The sequence below is a fragment of the Scyliorhinus canicula genome, chromosome 13 (assembly GCF_902713615.1).
Source record: "Scyliorhinus canicula chromosome 13, sScyCan1.1, whole genome shotgun sequence".
In the NCBI taxonomy this organism is placed as follows: Eukaryota; Metazoa; Chordata; class Chondrichthyes; order Carcharhiniformes; family Scyliorhinidae; genus Scyliorhinus; species Scyliorhinus canicula.
The window spans coordinates 64,685,814-64,704,250 of NC_052158.1; the positions used below are offsets into that span (position 1 = coordinate 64,685,814).

Below are 18,437 nucleotides of genomic sequence, written 5' to 3' on the forward strand. Positions count from 1 at the left end.
GTGGACAGGACGACCCTCCCCCGGCCTGGCCCTCACGAACTCCAACCAGGAGTCCGGACGCAGCCGCAAGAACAGGATCATCGCTCCCGGAGTCACGGACAACCACCACTCCAACGTCGCCGGCACAGCTTCGCAGGTCGCACAGGACGTCCAAGGCACCCGATCGGCTGATTGAATCCATGTGAACTGCTGATGGACTGTTGTTTTTGCTTGTTCTCTATTTTTTTCTGTTCTCCATACTGTACATAGTTACTGTGTCTTGACTCAACCCTGTAAATAGTTGCGGGCCAGTGGGCAGCCACCAGTGAAGAGGTACGATCCAACATCACTAGTCATACTACCAGTCTCTTATGTACTCGCATGGGACACCCCCCCCCCCCCCCCCCCCGGTTCCTTTTTCAACAGAGGGTGAATGTGGTAGTATGACTAGGGGTATTACGGTACCTGGGAGTGTGAGCTGCCATTGGTGCAGAGGACTCGCTGCCCATTGGCCCAGGTATCGTGTGCCTCTTATCCCTATTGGCTAAGAGGAAGGTAACTCCGCCTACGAGGTGGTGTATAAGAACCCGTGTTCCCCGGCAGCCAGCCATTTTCCTGTATGTCTGCTGCCGGGCTCACTTCTTGCTAATTAAAGCCTTTCGTTTCGGACTTCACCTACGTTTCGTGTCTATTGATTGTGCATCAGTATGTCACGGTTAGTGGTGTCCTGGAAGGCGCATCAGTAGTCCTTGTAAACATGCACACTCCTAACTGGGATGGCATAGAATTCATAAAGAAAACCATGGCAGAAATCTCCGAAATAGACTCCCCATCATGGGTGAGTGAGGGACTTTAACTGCGTACAGGACCCAGGGACGGACAGATACAGTCCCAAATCAGGGAAACTAGCAAACATGGCGAGAGAGTGGGGGCAGCACGGTGGCGCAATGGGTTAGCCCTGCTGTCTCACAGCACCGAGGTCCCAGGTTCGATCCCGGCTCTGGGTCACTGTCCATGTGGAGTTTGCACATTCTCCCCGTGTTTGCATGGGTTTCACCCCCACAACGCAAAGATGTGCAACGTAGGTGGATTGGCCACGCTAAATTGCCCCTTAATTGGAAAAAATGTTTTGGGCACTCTAAATTATTTTTTAAAAACATGGCGAGAGAGTTGAGTGTCTTCATGGAACAGACGGGGACAGTGGAGGTTTACGCACCCAAGGGAGAAGGAGTTCTCCTTCTTCTCCCAGGTCCAAAGGGTCTATACTAGGATCGACTTCTTCATGGTGGGGAAAGCGGGGAACGACGAATGCACACAATGAACGTGACTGGCAAAAAAGAACACCATAAATTACTGCCTGAACTCAATGTATGTAAATTACTGTAAATTATTGTTTTTTCTCACCATATAGAGTTTGCAATGAAATATGGAAAACACGATTTAAAGTATTTAAAGTAAAGCAAATGACACAACCAAATGATGCAAACCATTCACCAGTGAAAATCTCCACATCTATTGCATTGACTCTATGGAGCTCCTCTGTCACAGCCTCAAAGAGAACCAGTAAGATTGATTGATACGTCCTCCACTTTGTGAACTCCTATTGGCTACGTATTATCCACTGTCCACTTGAAAATAATGTGTTGATTTAAAGGTATTGCAATGATACTAAACAACATGAATACACGTTCTTTCTTATAAGTTCAGTGTTTAGAGTGTGTGTGTGTGTGTGTCAGCCGATCACAGGACAGATCAAGATTTTGCAATTTTAGAGGTGACATTCCAGGTGAAATTGCTTATGGCTAATAATTGACAGGCAGTGTTGAAGCAAATATGTTCAAGAAAACAGCAATCATTTCATGGTAATATTTAATGGTGGTGTTTCAACAGATGCTTTAATAAATCAAATGTTACATTTATGAGGAAAAATATGAATATTGATAATCATTGAAACAATTTATCCCTCCTGTAGCCTCATTGTTAAATGCATGGCGATTGATTTTAATCCAAATTTGGAGACTAGTCAACTTAGCGAGGGGGTCGGCACCCTTGAAACTTGACCCTATCCCAGCTCTTCCAATCGGTATAAAACTGGGTATGTTTACACAGACTCAGCCGTTTTTGAATGTTCCCTTTGCAAGTTGTCAGTGCAATCAAATCCAGTCACACTGGGTCTTTCCTTCAGAGAGATATCGTTTCGGAAAAGGAAACATCCATTTCTTTAAGGCACCCATTCTCCGAGCGACTGAACCTCAGGGAAACTAGCAGCCACCTCTGGAGAGACAGTGAAGGTATGATGATCAATCATTTCCCAATTACTTTGGCAGTTCCATTACTATGGGCTCACTTTAAAGCTTTCTCTAGACAGTTAATGGGTGAAGGTATGGGGCAGAAATTTCAGCTCCCGCCAACAGCGGGAATCATGGCAGGCGGGGGAGGGTGCAAGATTTGGCTGGAGGGGGGCAGCACCCTGGCGCAGTGGGTTAGCCCTGCAGCCTCACGGCTCCGACGTACAAGCTTCGATGCCGGCTCTGGGTCACTGGGTCCGTGTGGAGTTTGCACATTCTCCCCGTGTTTGCGTGGGTTTCACCCCCCACAACCCAAAGATATGCAGGCTGGGTGGATTGGCCACGCCAAATTGCCCCTTAATTGGGAAAAAAAATGAATTGGGTAATCTAAATTGAAAAGAAAAGATTTGGAGGCCCAAAGTAAGGTTCACAATGTGAGCCAATTAGTTTGGAATCTTGTTTTCCCAATTTTCGGGAAGGCGGGACAGGGGCGTCCCACTGATCTATGCTGGGAACCACGTCAGCATGTCATGAATCCTCGCGAAAAGCCCAACACATCAGAATCGTGTCTACCCTCCAACTTGAGCACCCTGCCAGCGGGAATTCAGAACATGCAGTTTCACGACTGTACGTGAGTGGCAGGCACCTGGCAAGGTCGACTTCCTCCTTCGTTCCAGGACGCTGCCTTCGCCTTCCTTTCACAACCTCGCTGAGAAATATCAGCTGCCTGTCACACACGCTACGCCAAGGCTGGGTACAGGGAAGGGGGTGAGACTGACCCGGATCTATCGGGGGGTGGGGAAGGGGGGGGCGGGAGGAGAGGGTAGACAAGGAGCATAGCGGAAGAGTGAATGGCTATCTGGGTATGGTGGCCTGGCCATGGAGGCAATGAGGTGACGGCAGGTCAGGCTACTTCCTGCCTGCCAGCCCACCCTTCCAGGCTGTTCGGCGGGCTCCCTCTGACTGCATAATTGATGAGCTGAACGGTGCAAGACCTCGCCTATTCAGCCACACCACGTTTTGGCGGAAATCACTCCGACTTTTCTTTCCAGCACTGGACTTAGTCGGCGGAGTGGGAAAATCGGCCATAGGGACCGGAATTTCCGTGAGGTAAATCGCTGGGTTAATTTTTGCTTGGGAATGGTTGGGGCACCACTGTGTGGTCGAGCTTGAGAGGGGATGAATCAGGAAGTGTTCCCACTCCAGCAACTCACTGGCTGAGAGGATAAAGCACAACTGGGATGCTTTTCATGGCCAAATAGGTGACAGGTGCAAACCATTCCACCTTACATTTCGCAATGGATATTGGTGTGAGACGGTCAAGGCACCTGGCAGGTAACACCTACACCACACAGGACAACCTGAGCGCTACCTTCCAGGTTGCTGAGCGTTTCCATTCACACACACGCAGGGGGTAATTTTAACCTGACATGGGTGGAACACTGCGTTTACACTCTGATATTGCTCTCTGTTAACGTGAAAGGAAATTAACATGGGTGGTCGTGGAGGCGGGGTGTAAAACTAGCATTGTATCCAAGCCAGCCAGCTTCTCCACCGGCTGAAATCGGTTCCCGAACAGCATCTGAGGTAGCAGCAAACAATCAGTCGAGAGCAGGCCACTGAGCCTAAAGATTAAGTTTGTTTGGCAGCTTGTCCCATTTTGATGTGCGAGCTGAGTCATCGCAATAGAGCAACACTGAGGATAATTGGCATTGAACGTGTAACTCTCATCAGAGGAACCTGCCTAACCATTTGGATTGTTATTGCCGGTCAATGCTCTAACAATCTGACCAATATGGAGTTGGTATGTACACTCTTGTCTAGTGAGACATCTGTCTTTAAATCCTCTATTTACATCACTCCTTACCAGGACTGTGAAAGTATTTTTGATCATTGCTGTCACCGACAACCCCCTTATTTTCGTTCCCTCTGAGAATTCTGGCTTCTGTCCTCTGCCCCTGACAGGGCACTGGCGATCATGAACCTCCATGTCAACCTTGCTGTGGAGGCATGGATCATCCTTGTTGATGGTACATTCATCCAGTTTGTGAGGCTGTTTGAAAATATCATCATCTTAACCATTGACTACGCTATCATAACCCTGTATGCCAACATGTGGCAGCAGCTCACCAAACTTACAATCTGCGCATGTACGCACATGAAACCAACCTGTGCAGTGGATAGCATTCCGACCTCTGATCCAGAAACTGTAGGGGCAGCATGTGGTTAGTACAGTTGCTTCACAGCTCCAGGGTCCCAGATTCCCAGCTTGGGTCACTCTCTGTGCGGAGTCTGCATGTTCTCCCCGTGTCTGCGTGGGTTTCCTCAGGGTGCTCCGGTTTCCTCCCACCCCAAAGATGTGCAGGTTAGGTGGATTGGCCATGCTAAATTGCCCTTAGTGTCCAAAAAAGGTTAGGTGGGGTCACTGGGATAGGATGGAGGCGTGAGGTGCTCTTTCCAAGGGCCGCTGCATACTCGATGGGCCGAATGGCCTCCTTCTGCACTGTAAATTCTATGATTCTATGACTTGATGGTCAAGGAAGGCATGTTTATAATGTGACCCAACAGCTCGATTATCAATCTGCAAATCCATCCAACAGCAGAAGAGATTCCTGTTTCATTGTATGGTCGGACTGTAGACAGGGGTTTTGGGGATCGTCTGTACTTGCAAATTATTCTCAAAACCATTACTCTTCATGTACAGCAAGTATTTACACATTTGAACCTTTACACAAGGTTGGAGCTTCACCTCCTTCCAGCTCACTCTGACCTCTCAGTCATGTGAGCTGATATATTATTACATCAGCAACATGTATGCTTCTGATGTTAACCCTATACTCCCCAAGTCTTTACCCCTAATCCTATTTACATCCCCCTACATGTCCCCTAAAGTCTCAGACATCACAGGGTTAGTCTCTAAGTTGCCTTGGCTCCCTGAACTCATTATAATCGCCTTTTGAGAGCGAGGATATTCCGTACTCTTACAAGAACATAAGAGGTAGGAGCAGGAACAGTCCCACAGGCCCTTCGAGCCTCCTTCATCAATCAATACGACCACGGCTGACCTTGGACTTTAACTCCATTTTCCCGCCCTATTCCCAGAGAGATCAAAATTCTGTCTCTTCCGGCCTGAAATGTAGTCAACGATGGAACATGGCAGCACAATGGCACAATGGTTAGCAGTGCTGCCTCACAGCGCCAGAGAACCGGGTTCAACTCCAGCCTTGGGTGACTGTCTGAGTCGAGTTTTCACATTCTCCCCGTGTCTGCTCCGGTTTCCTCCACAGTCCATAGATGTGCAGGTTAGGTGGGCTGGCCATGCTAAATTGCCCCAAATGTTAGATGGGGTTCTGGGGATAGGATGGGGGATTGAACTTAGGTAGGGTGGTCTTTCAGGAGGTTGGTGCAGACTTGATGGGCCGAATGGACTCCTTCTGCACTGTAGGGATTATATGATTCGCAACTCTCTTGGGGAAAGAATTCCAAGGATTCACAAATCTTTGAGTGAAATAATTTTTCCTCATCTTAGTCATAAATGATTGGTCCCTTATCCTGAGGCTGTGGCCACGTGTTTTAGATTCCTCGACCAATGGGAACAATCTTTCAGCATCCACCCTATCAAGCTCCTTCAGAACTTTGCCGGTTTCAATGAGATGAGATGAACGTATAAGCTTCCAGAATGTATAAGCTCAATTTGCTCAGTTTCTCATCAGAGGACAACCCCCTCATCCCAGGGATCAATTTGGTGAACCTTTTGCAAACATATTCTTTCCTAAATGTGGAGATCCAACACTGCACACAGTACTCCAGATGTGGTCTCACCAAAACCCTGTATAACTCTAACATCATTTCTGGGGCAGCATGGTGGTGCAGTGGTTATATATTAATATTGTGTGTGGTGGTGAATCACCTGAGGAAGGAGCAGTGCTCCGAAAGCTAGTGTTTGAAACAAACTTGTTGGACTTTAACCTGGTGTTGTAAATCTTCTTACTGTGCTGACCCCAGTCCAACGCCGGCATCTCCACATTGTCGCTAATAAGACCATTCACTTCCAAATGTGCATAGATCCTGTGCGATATTCTCCGTTTGGGAGACTAAGTCCCCACGCCGGCGTGAAATTTTTCAGCAGCAAAACTGGCACAAAACGGCCACGGATTTCCTGCTCCGGGGGGTGCTGGCAGCCAGGCAGCGCCTACCTGTACCTGCCGATACGGCCGGAGTATTACCGGGTCCGTGGTCGCGCATGCACAAGACTGGCGGCTTGCAGCGCCGTGCTTCATGGCGGACGCAGCCCACAGACCCGGCCCGCAAAAATATTCCCCCCCCTTCGACTGGCTTGCCCACAGTGCCCCCAGCCCCGAATAATGCCCCCCCCCCCTTGCCCACGGATCGGCCCTCCCCGGCTATGGTGGCAGTGGACTGAGCTGCCACATTGAGTTCCTGATGGGTGAGACCCCACGTTTCCCACGCCGACGGGAACTCGGCCGGTCGGGGACGGAGCATCACGGGGGGGGGCCTCAGGAAATGAGGCCGTGGTTACGATGTGCTGTGTGCTCCTAAAGTACGCTGCTTTTCAGGGGGGGAGCATCGCGAAAGCGGCGCCGTCCCCGATTTTGTCATCTTAGGAGAATCTCACCCCGTCGCCGAACACGATTTCACCATCGGGGATCGGGGAATCTACTCCCCGATCTCTGAGAATCTTTGCAATAATTTCACTATCACTGACACCAAGCTCACTGCCTACAATTACCTGGGTTATCCTTGCTATCCTTCTTAAACAATGGGACCACATTGGCTATCCTACAATCCTCTGTGATCTCACCTGTGGCCAACGAGGAAACAAAGATTTCTGTTGGAAGTCCCACGATTTCATCTCTTGTCTCCCTCAGGAATCTGGGATAGATGCCATCTGGTCCTGGGGATTTGTCTACCTTAATGTTTCTAACACACCTTACACTTCCTCCCTCGTAATAATGACCTGTTCTAAAGTATTTACATATCCCTCTGAGACACCACCAATCAACGTGTCCCTCTCCTTTGTGAATACCTGATGCAAAATACTCATTAAGGATCTCACCTACTTCCTTTGGTTTTACGAATAATTTCCTTCCTTTGTTGTTGAGCGGACCAACTCTATCCCAGGACCCAGCTGGATCCCAGCCTTATGCTGAACCTGTTGAACAGAGTTATCCGGAGCTGATGGAGAAGATAGGGACCAACCTGGACGTTCAGAGGAAGATGTCAGCGTCACTCCAGCAGATCCATAGCAGCTTGGAGGAGCCCCAGAGGCTTGGATGCAGAAGATGTCACCAGCAATGCGTGGCACCGAGGCCATCACTTTTAGGGTGGAGACCACAGTGCATGACATCAGCACCATGAGTGATCGTGTCAAGGCGTCACACAGTAGGTGATGGTCATGGTTGAGGGTGTCAGCAAGATGTCCAACTCGCTATTGGGATGTCACCCAACACCAAGCCTTGATGAGGTTCTGCGGGACATGTCCTGCTCTCAGATGGGAATGGCCGAGGCGTTGCAGAGCTTGTCCCAGCCGCAGGTGGGCATGGCTGAGGTGCTGCAGAGCATGTCCCAGGGCGTCATCACAATTCACGATGTGCAGACCATGGGGAACCGCCAGACTGGCAGAGCCAGGTTATGCAGGGGCAGTCGGGGCTGCCCCTCCGTCCCAAGGTGAACCTCAGGGCCCTAAGGGCACTGGTCGGGAGGAGGGAGTTCCAGGTGCCAAGCGGACCCATCCCATGGAGAGCCAACAGTGGCCACCAGCTCCCCGAGTTCCACCCCCCTGATGAGGTAGCATCTCACAGTCAGCACACGGGGCAGGGTGGCACAGCTAAGCATGTGCTGCCGACAAGTGAGCCGGGGCCCTCTGACCCCAGAGCCCCTAGAGGATGCCCCCCAGGTGCATTCAATGTCATGGGCAGCTGGCTGCCTCCATCTCTGATGTGCATCCTGGGGAAACACCAAGACATAGTGGTAGGGCTAAGGCGGCCAAGCATGTCCAGGATCACTGAGGGCACTGGGAGAGGGGAGAAAGGGTGGGCGTAGGTGGGGGGAGGGTAAAGGTCGCAGGGTGGGGGGGGGGGGGGGGGCAGCACCATCGGGAGTGGGATTTGTGCAGCACATTAAACACCTTTTCGCAAAACCATTATGATGCCTCTGTCACTTCCTTCTGCAATGCGGGTTGACCACCGGACAATTTACCCATCTCCCCAGTGCACCCCTTCCCATCGCGGCCCACCCCTGTGGAGGGTCCCCCACCCCTCACTGTGCACTGGGACTGCAAGCCCAGTGCCCCTGGGCTCTTTGCCTGTGACCAAAGATGGCTATTCACCCCCTCGGCTTTCCGAGGGTGGCTCTGGAGATTGCAGTAAGTTTTTCATTTTCTTCATCGGTTTCTGAGAAGTGAGCTCAAATTCTTACTGGCTTTCTCCCCAAGGATATTAAGGCATTATCATTGGTCCTTATGATGCCCTCATCTATCTCAATCCTGCACAATTGTGGTTCTGCCGTTTTTTAATAATTTTGCTGAATTCCGTTGGTCTCGGACCCATACTCTCTTCTGGGGCTTCAGCGCTCTAACTCATGGGCTCTGTGCCTGGTTGCTTCTCTGTTCTTCCTCATGTTGTTTACCCTCTCGTGGTCGCTCGTAGTGATATTAGGTTTGAGTTTTAGTTCTGGGATGCTTACAGCACAGGTAAGACAGTTCAAAATATGGTTTTTTGTGGAGCGAGTAAAGCCTGGTCACTAGACTTATTGCTGTGCCCTCAAGTGACATTTTTCTATTCCGTGATAATCTTGGTGATGTCTTTGAACGATATCAAACAGAAGTGTTCTTATTATGACTATTCTTTCATTGAAGCTTAGTAAGTCATCAATGATTGTGAGGTGCGTGCGCTGTTCAAAGTACTGCCATGGTAACAGATCGATGAGAATAGAGTCTGACCATCCTTCCAGACAATATCCTCAGAATAGGAGTCATTCTTCATTTCAATGCTGGGCTTGTTCTATTCCTGTAACATTTTGCATTATCCGTTAAGTGCTGAATGAGTCAGGATGTATATTCATCAGTCTCCTCAATGAAGTGTGAATCCTTTAGTTTTGTTCCTGAGGCTATTTGTGACAGTGTGTCTGGCATTGTTTGATACCTCCCTTACACATACTCTGCAATGGGGTCATATCTCATCAATTTTAGTCTGAATCATTGGAATCTGGATAGCATCTTCTTTCATGTTCAGAAGTGTGACTACTGGCTTATTATCTGTTTTGGTTTAGAAACACAATCCCATTACTGTTCTATTTCTTCGTTGCTACAAAGAGAAAAGGTATGGAGGTACCCATACTCTGTATTCTTGCAAAACATGATGAGAGGTTTATTAAGAAGCATTGTTCACACAGTCAAAGATGGTAACCTGCTCAAAGACTGATTGAATACTCTGCTGACATCACTGCACATTATGTGATGCAGAACCAGCAGGAATGTATTCTCTGAAATAATGCCCCCTCCCCCCATTTACTTCATTAGTGTATTGACAATGATTAACATTTATACAACAGATCCACTTATGCATTATTTCCATACATTGTAAGGGTCCTTCCTGTTAACATAGAACATAGAACATTACAGCGCAGTACAGGCCCTTCGGCCCTCAATGTTGCGCCGTCCTGTGAAACCCCTCTAAAGTCCCTCTACACTATTCCCTTATTGTCCATATGCCTATCCAATGACCATTTGAATGTGTTTCGTGTTGGCGAGTCCACTACTGTTGCAGGCAGGGCATTCCACACCCTTACTACTCTCTGAGTAAAGAATCTACCTCTGACATCTGTCCTATATCTATTTCCCCTCAATTTAAAGCTATGTCCCCTCGTACTGGACATCATCCGAGGAAAAAGGCTCTCAATGTCCACCCTATCTAATCCTCTGATCATCTTGTATGCCTCAATTAAGTCACCTCTTAACCTTCTTCTCTCTAACAAAAACAGCCTCAAGTCCTTCAGCCTTTCCTCATAAGATCTTCCCTCCATACCAGGCAACATCCTGGTAAATCTCTGCACCCTTTCCAATGCTTCCACATCCTTCCTATAATGTGGCGACCAGAACTGCACGCAATACTCCAAATGCGGCCGCACCAGAGTTTTGTACAGCTGCAACATAACCTCATGGCTCCGAAACTCAATCCCTCTACCAATAAAAGCTAACACACCGTACGCCTTCTTAACAACCCTCTCAACCTGGGTGGCAACTTTCAGGGATCTATGGACATGGACACCGAGATCTCTCTGCTCGTCCACTACCAAGAATCTTACCATTAGCCCAGTACTCTGTCTTCCTGTTACTCCTTCCAAAATGAATCACCTCACACTTTTCTGCATTAAACTCCATTTGCGACCTGTCAGCCCATCTGCAGCTTATCTATGTCCCTCTGTAACTTGTAACATCCTTCTGCACTGTCCACAACTCCGCCGACTTTAGTGTCATCTGCAAATTTACTCACCCATCCATTTCATTATTTCCCCTTTCTTTTATTTTGCCATTATTAGTTTTGATCCATGGGTGATTAATGGATATGTACCTCGAAGTCAAGCAGCAGAGAGAATGAAGAATTCAGAAGAAAAAGGAGGGAGCATTCTGCGAGTTTGAACAAGAGTTTCAGTCTTGTCTGCACCAGAGAGAGAGAGAGAGATGGGCTGGGACTCGGTTTGATTGATTGGCTGAGGGCCAATGAATTGGTTCAAAAGGCGGTACTCTGTCCGGTAACAGGTGGTGATAGGATCCTATCCCAGTGGAATGGTTTTCAGAGTCCCAAGGAGTTTCAGTTTGACTCCTGGATGTAGAAAAACAAGGGCCTATTTTTCTCCCTCAGGCCTTGAGTGCTGTATTCCTGAAGCAGCAGAAAACATGGATGAATGAATCTACAGGTAAACCACGACAGGCTGCAAGCAAAGGCCAGGACATTCTCTCTCCAGAAAGGCTGTGAATGCTGTATTCCAGAAACTACCGAGGTCTGAATGAATCTACAGAAAGCAAAGTTTGAACAGGAGTAAAGTGCTGGAAACACTGGAAAAAGACTCTTTTTCTCTTTTACTTATCTTTTTTTACCCTTTTCTTCCTCTCATTGGTTGTCTGTCATGTGTTTGTGTGTGCAGAGGGTGGATGAAAATTAAAAGGGGAGATTAGGAATTAGATAATAGTTAACTAGTTGTATTTGCTGCAGTTTTCATTATAGTTCTTGCTATAAATATACAGTAACTGCGTTTAGATTTACAAATCTGGTGACTGTAATTATTGGACAGCCACACGCCAAAGACTTTGGGTATTTTCCTAAGAAATATTGGTTGATTCACTTGTGTTGTGACTCCAGATCAAATGAGGCTGGAATTGACCGTGCACGAGCCCAGGGTGTCGTAGCAACTTATATACAATTCAATAAGACAATCGCTGTGGTAGACATTTTTCCCTTTTCGGTTGAATTCGGCGGTCTTGAACTTGGCTTCTCGAGACCTTGGAAGTGTCCTCATTCCATTCAGTAAATGGTGCTTCCTGGGTAGTTAAACCAGTATCTGTCACTATAGATATTGGTAAGTCCTCAGAAACAGAGTCTGAACTTGCCTCTGAGTCTGGTCTCTGTTCCAAAGTACCACTGTCTAGATTTTCCAAGGGACGAACCTCTTGAGAAGTTTGTGGAAACTCACTTTGTGAAGTAAGTAGCTGATCAGCATGATGTCCCCAAACTCTTTCATGGACCGTCTGTGTGACATTGGACTTTTCTTTGCTAGGATAATAGCATTCTCAGTTGTGGTGTAGCTCACTCTCCTCCTGATTGAATACTCACTTTTTAGAGTTTTTCCCCCTCCTGGCGATTTGAGCTTGTTGTTGTTATTTGACAATCTCTGATTTATCAGGTGGGGTTAACAAATCAAACTCTGTTCACAATTTCCTCTTGAACAACAGCAATGCCAGTGACCTTTGCGTGTCAGCATGTACCGTGTTCTGATAGGACATTAGAAATCTGTTTGCTCTTCATGCCAATGACTCCTGGTCCTTCGATGCTTTGGTAGAATGCTTTAACGGTTGCACAAAACATTCAGCCAATTCATTTGATACAGGATGATACAGATCTGATGTGATATGGTGTATACCGTTCCCCTTCAAGTAGTCCTCAAACTCCTTCGAAATAAGTTCTGCACCATTATCACTGACAATCTGCTCCAGTGTTCCAAATCTTGCAAATATTTTGTCCAGCTTCTTACTGGTCTGCTCAGTTGTCACTTATTTCATCATCTCGACGTCTGCCCATTTTGAGTGCGCGTCCACAATCACTAAGAACATGTGACCTTTCAGTAGACCAACATAATCGATTTGTATTTCTGCATTGGCTGTGTTGGCCATGTAATGGTGGAGTGATCCTTAGTTTTGCAAGGGATTGACATTGCCCTACTTTTATCTTCAATTTGAGCATCTAATCCAGGTCACCAAAAATAACTGTGTGCTAATTCCTTTAGCCTCATCATGCCAGGATGCCCCTCATGCAGTTGGTCAAGGGCTCTATTGCGCAAACACAGAGGAATAATCACACGGATTTCTAATATAATTTCATTCTGCACTGTCAACTCAAGACTTCGATGTAGACCTTGAGATCTGGATCTTTCCAATGAACTTCTGACAGCATTCCGTTTTGGACCAAGTCTTGCTCCTTCCCCATCACTGGATCAGTTGTTGTATGGCTCTGAACTTGATATGAAGTAACAGGTACATTATCCATGAGCAAGAAATACAAAATATTGACAAAATGTTTTTCAGGGTCATGCTTGACTTGTTTTTGTTTAAATAATTTTGTTCCAATTAAAGGTCAATTGAACATGACCAATCCACCTACTCTGCACATCTTTGGGTTGTGGGGAGAATGGGCAAACTGCACATGGACTGTGACCCGGGGCCGGGATCGAACCCAGGTCCTCGGCGCCTTGAGGCAGCAATGCTAACCACCGCGCCACCCCTCATGCTTGACTTGTAATGGCAAAGCATCAGCATTTGTATACTGCTCTGACCTGTGTTACTGCATATCATAAGTGTGTGCTAACAACATCACTGACCATCTTTACAATTTACTAGCTGCTAAAAAAGCCACACCTTTATGAAAAGGGTAAAATGACACCCATAAAAGTAATGGTGGCGCCTTCTTACACGGAAAATGATACTCCAAGCTTTTTCTAGCTGAGCGTATTTAATTGTTGTGCTAGTAAAGTTGCATGAAGCAAATGCTATTGGTTGTTCCTCTCCTGAAGATATAATGTGTGAGACAGCTGCACCAAGGCCATAAGGTGTGGCATCGCAGGCTAATTGCAATTTCATTTTGGATTATAATGAACCAACAGCTCTGACTAGTAAAGCTTCTTTCACTTCATTCTATGCATTTTCACATTCTTCTGATCAGTGCTATGCCTGTTTGACATGTGGCAACATGTGTAAACACTTCAATAATGTTACTAAATTCGGCATGGATTTACCATGATAATTGATCAATCTAAATAAACGACCTTAATTGTGTGACATTTTTCCATTTTAACTCTCAGATTGTGGCTCTGTAAATGCTTAAGGGCAGCTTCCAAATTCTCCAAGTGTTCCTGTTCACTTGAACCGGTGATAAGACCATAAGACATAGAAGCAGAATTAGGCCACTCAGCCCATCGAGTCTGCTCCACCAAATAGTCATGGCTGATATTTTCTCATCCCCCATTCTCCTGCCTTCTCCCCATAGCCCCTGATCAACTTATTAATCAAGAACCTATCTATCTCTGTCTTAAAGACATTCAGTGATTTGGCCTCCACAGCCTTCTGTGGCAAAGAGTTCCACAGATTCACCACCTTCTGGCTGAAAAGATTCCTCCTCATCTCTGTTCCAAAGGATTGTCCCTTTAGTCTGCTATGGGACAGGGTTTAGAGAACCCCAACGTGTATCATGGACTTCACCTGACCCCAATTTTTAATAGATTGTGGCATGGGGAGCACACAGCCCACTCTAGAGGCGTGGTACAGCAGAAATGGTCAAGTATTTTTTAAAGCATAACAATGTTTATTCTATGAACTCAAGTTAACCTTTTAAAACATACAGTGAACACCTTAGCAACCATCAATTCAAATATAACCCCCAAAGAATACAACACAAAGTAATCCTTAATAACTTCCCAAACAACATTCAGAATACAGAAGAAACGCCTAACAGAAGCACATTAGGTTTACATTCACTACTGAGAACATTTATAATTCTGAATTCGCCAAATGATCAAGAGATAGTCTTTTGATGGCAGAGAGAAAAGCAGTACACCTGCTTTATCTGGCTTCAGCTCCAACACAGAAAACAAAACTAAAACACTGCAGCAAACAGCCTAAAATGAAAGTAAAAAGCTGACAGACAACCCAGCTCCCCCCACTCTCTGACATCACTGCAGTAATAAACATCCATTTCTGAAAGGTACTCTCACTACAGATATTTATATACACACCCATTTATAAACACCCATTTCTTAAAGGTACTCTCACATGACAAGTCTGAGATGGTGTCCTCTGGTTCTAGTTTTTCCAAAAAGTGGAAACATCTTCTCCACGTCCACTCTATCCAGGCCTCGCAGTATCCTGTAAGTTTTAATAAGATCCCCCCTCATGAGTAAGTCATCTGGATAACATTGCGCCCCATTCAACCCAAATTTGATCCATGGATCTTTGAAAAAGAACAGGAGCAGGTTTTATTCCAAAAGGAAGTTTGTAATGAGACAGACCTTTGTGTGTCACAATAGTGAGTAGCGGCTCTGATTCTGCAGCCACATTCATCTGCAGATATGCCTGTGAAAGATCAATTTTGCTGACTTTTTGCCCTCCAGAAAATCCAGCAAACAAGTTTTTAATCAGCAGCAGTGGATAATGATCTACACGCAAAACTGGATTAATAGTAGTTTTAAATTCTCCACAGATTAATTAATTTTTACATTCACTTCCCATTTAACCAAATCAAAGATGAGTAGGATGTTTATAGGAGTGAAAGATAAGTGCGAACAGTGTAGAATTAGTCCAGCCAACCATCTGCATATATTTTGGTCTTGTCCTATACTCGTGAAATTTTGATCTCCTTCTTCAGCACCACGTCGGCCATGCTCCAAATTAAATTGAATCCCTGTCCTCCAGTATCCATATTTGACATTTCGGATTTACCGAATTTGCAGACAGGGACGGAAGCTGATGTTCTCGCTTTTTGCTTCATGAATTGCTTGTAGGGTGATACTAATGAGATGGAGATCTTCTTCTCCACCAAGTGCCTCAATATGGCTTGAAGATACTATGGAATTTTTATATCTCGAAAAAAATCAAGTACATCATGAAGTGCTCCATTGATGGATTCCACCAGAGATGGCGACAATTTATTTTATACTTTAAAGAGTTGATCACCACTAATTGCTAAAGTAATGGGGGGAAGGGAAAGGAATAAGTTTATTATTCTTTATGATTAATATTGAGATGGAATGTTTGTTATTATTGTTGTTTTTATTTATGTATTTTTTTAAAATTTGACTAAAAATATGTATTTTTTAAATCACCACAAATTCTCACTGAGCCATCTCATTTTAATAGAGGAATGATTGGTGTTGCCCAATCATTTGTAGAAACTGATTCCCGTCCATACTAATCTTTCTAGTTCTTCATCTTTAGGCTTGATAGTGTACGGCGTGATTCTAGCTTTAAGGGATTTGGGTGTGCTTGATTTTTAGGTGTTGCTCAACTCCAGTCATAGAATCTGGTAAATCTTTGAACATCTTCATACATCTTCCCAAGTTGTTGCAAGTTGCACTTTGAATCCATTGATTTGTAGAATCATAAAATCCCTATAGTGCAGAAGGAGGCCATTCGGCCCATTGAGTCTGCATGGACCCTCCAAAAGCACACTCTACCTACGCCCACTCCCCCACCATATCGTGTAACCCCGTAACCCCACCTAACCTTTGGACACTAAGGGACTATTTAGCATGCCCAATCCACCTAACCAGCGCATCTTTGGATTGTTAAATTAACTCTTTCTCAGTTAAGCCTAATCCTTGCCAACTCTGCTAAATAGAGCAAGAAAGCTTCCGCAGGCAATGTGAAGAGGCAATGCTGCCATCTGTCCATTTGCTTCTACTTTCACCAGAATGCAACCTTCTAATGGTTCGACATCTTCAGGGTACATCCTGAGAACCACATTTGATGGTTTCAAGGCAGATGCCTCAGCTATTGATTATAAATTGTCTCAGATATGACTTCTGCCAGGGATCTCAATCACAGGGGAGGCAAGCAGGTAGCCTGGTAAATGCCTGAAGGGCACTTGTACCTATCGGGCTGGAACTTCCGGTGGCGGAGATGTGCTGCGCAGTCACAGGAAAGGTGACTCTCCTCTTGGAAACTTCAAAATAAGTACTTTTGACCCGAATATTGGCCGCGCCTCACCCTACCCCGAAACCACCACATTCCCGAAGATGTGCCCTCGAACCAACAGAAGGACCGAAGGGAGAATAAGGGTAGCAAGAGACAAAAAAGAAAGGACGAGGCTGCTGGTGTGAGGAGCAAGGCAGAGCAAGATATGGCGGAGCGAGCGGAACCGCCAATACAAACGCCAGCCTACCCACCAAATGGATGGAACTCTAACACAGAGGCTTCTAAAACACAACGACGCCATCAAAAAATGAAGTCATGGCAAAAGGTAAAGTCGGTTGTCGCAGACACCTTGGCCTCGTTCAAAGAGGCGCCGGAGAGGACGAAGCGGCGACTGGAGACGCAGGAGGCAATGGTGTGGTAACTGGAGAGGGCCACTGACCAGCGAGACCGGGTCGCCTTGTTGGAAGCTGAGGTGGCAAGGTTGGTGGCAGCCCAGGAAACGCTGAAGAAGAAGGTGAAAGACTAAGAAAACAGGTCTCGCCGCCAGAACCTCAGGATTGGGACTACCAAAGGGCACCAAAGGCAGAAACCCTTCAGAGTGCACGGCGCAATGCTGGTAAACTGGTCGGGGGCGAACGCCTCCCCAAGCCCCCAGAAGTGGACAGGTCACTCCTGCAGAGCTCCACTGGTTTCGGGACAAGGGACGGATCTTGAACTAGGCACGAAACATGCGGTCCTGCATGTAGGAGGGGCACATGATCCGTGTGTACAAGGACATTGGGGCCGACCGGGGCCAAGTGCCAGGCTGAGTTTACGGGGCCAAAACAGGTCTATGTAAGATTTTGGATGCTATACTCGACCAAGCTGTGGGTGACCTACCAAAACAAAGAACATTACTTCACCACACCAGGAGAAGCGAAGGTATCTGTCCGCAAGAACAAGCTGGGAAAGCAGCAATGGGCACAAATGGACCATTGTTAATGATAAATTTACTTTGCTTTGGCACACGGGCATGTCCTGGGGGGGTGGGAGAGATGGCACAGGAACACAGTTGGGGGGTGGAAACAGGAGGGATAGATGGACCCAGGGAGTGATTAGGAATAGAGGGGGTAGGGGAGGGGGCAAGCGTAGAACGCTGGTTGCAACAGGTCACAAGCCTCCTTGCCGATAAGGCGTTCTGTACGAGAATGTCACAAGCCATCAACAGGTACGTAACCTGCAACCAGAACGGGAAGGCAGAGATAAGGGGGGAAATAATAGCATACAGGGCTCTCAGGGACAGGAAAGAGAGGGTGGCCAGGCAGCAGCTGGCCGACTCCATATCGGAGGGACACTGCAGCCCCAACCGTGGAACTATGGCGGAGAGGAAAAAAATTACAAATGGAATTTGACCTGCTCTCCACGGGGAAAACAGTGGACCAGCTCCTCCAGACGTGGGGGACTTTTTTTCTTTTTATACACAACGAAAAAATAGACATAAGCAAATCTATACATATCAGTTACAATTTACAATTTACAAGTGCCAAGTTGGAGTTGGTCTCCTAACCCCAACTCCCCCTACTTCCCCAAGACCTTTCCCCTTCTTGGCATCTCGTGTGTTTTCTTTGCTTGCTGGTTCATCAGTCCTGTACATACTGGAGTAGCATAGTGATACGTGATGGATTATTCTCATTTAGTTGCTTGTATTTACAAACTTTTGATCCAGGGGGGGTGGTGCCCCTGTCCCCCCTGTGTGGGTTACGGTTGGGTTC

The 18,437-nt window shown here is 46.6% G+C and overlaps 1 protein-coding gene across 1 annotated transcript in view; it reads left to right on the forward strand.

Moving 5' to 3' along the window:
• Positions 1–2,152: 2,152 nt before the first annotated feature.
• Positions 2,153–18,437, forward strand: part of LOC119976797 (lactosylceramide 4-alpha-galactosyltransferase-like) — a 35,539-nt gene continuing 19,254 nt past the window's right edge. The window contains exon 1 of the mRNA XM_038817591.1: positions 2,153–2,270. The gene's annotated coding sequence lies outside the window, so the exon portion shown is untranslated. The remainder of the gene's footprint in view (positions 2,271–18,437) is intronic.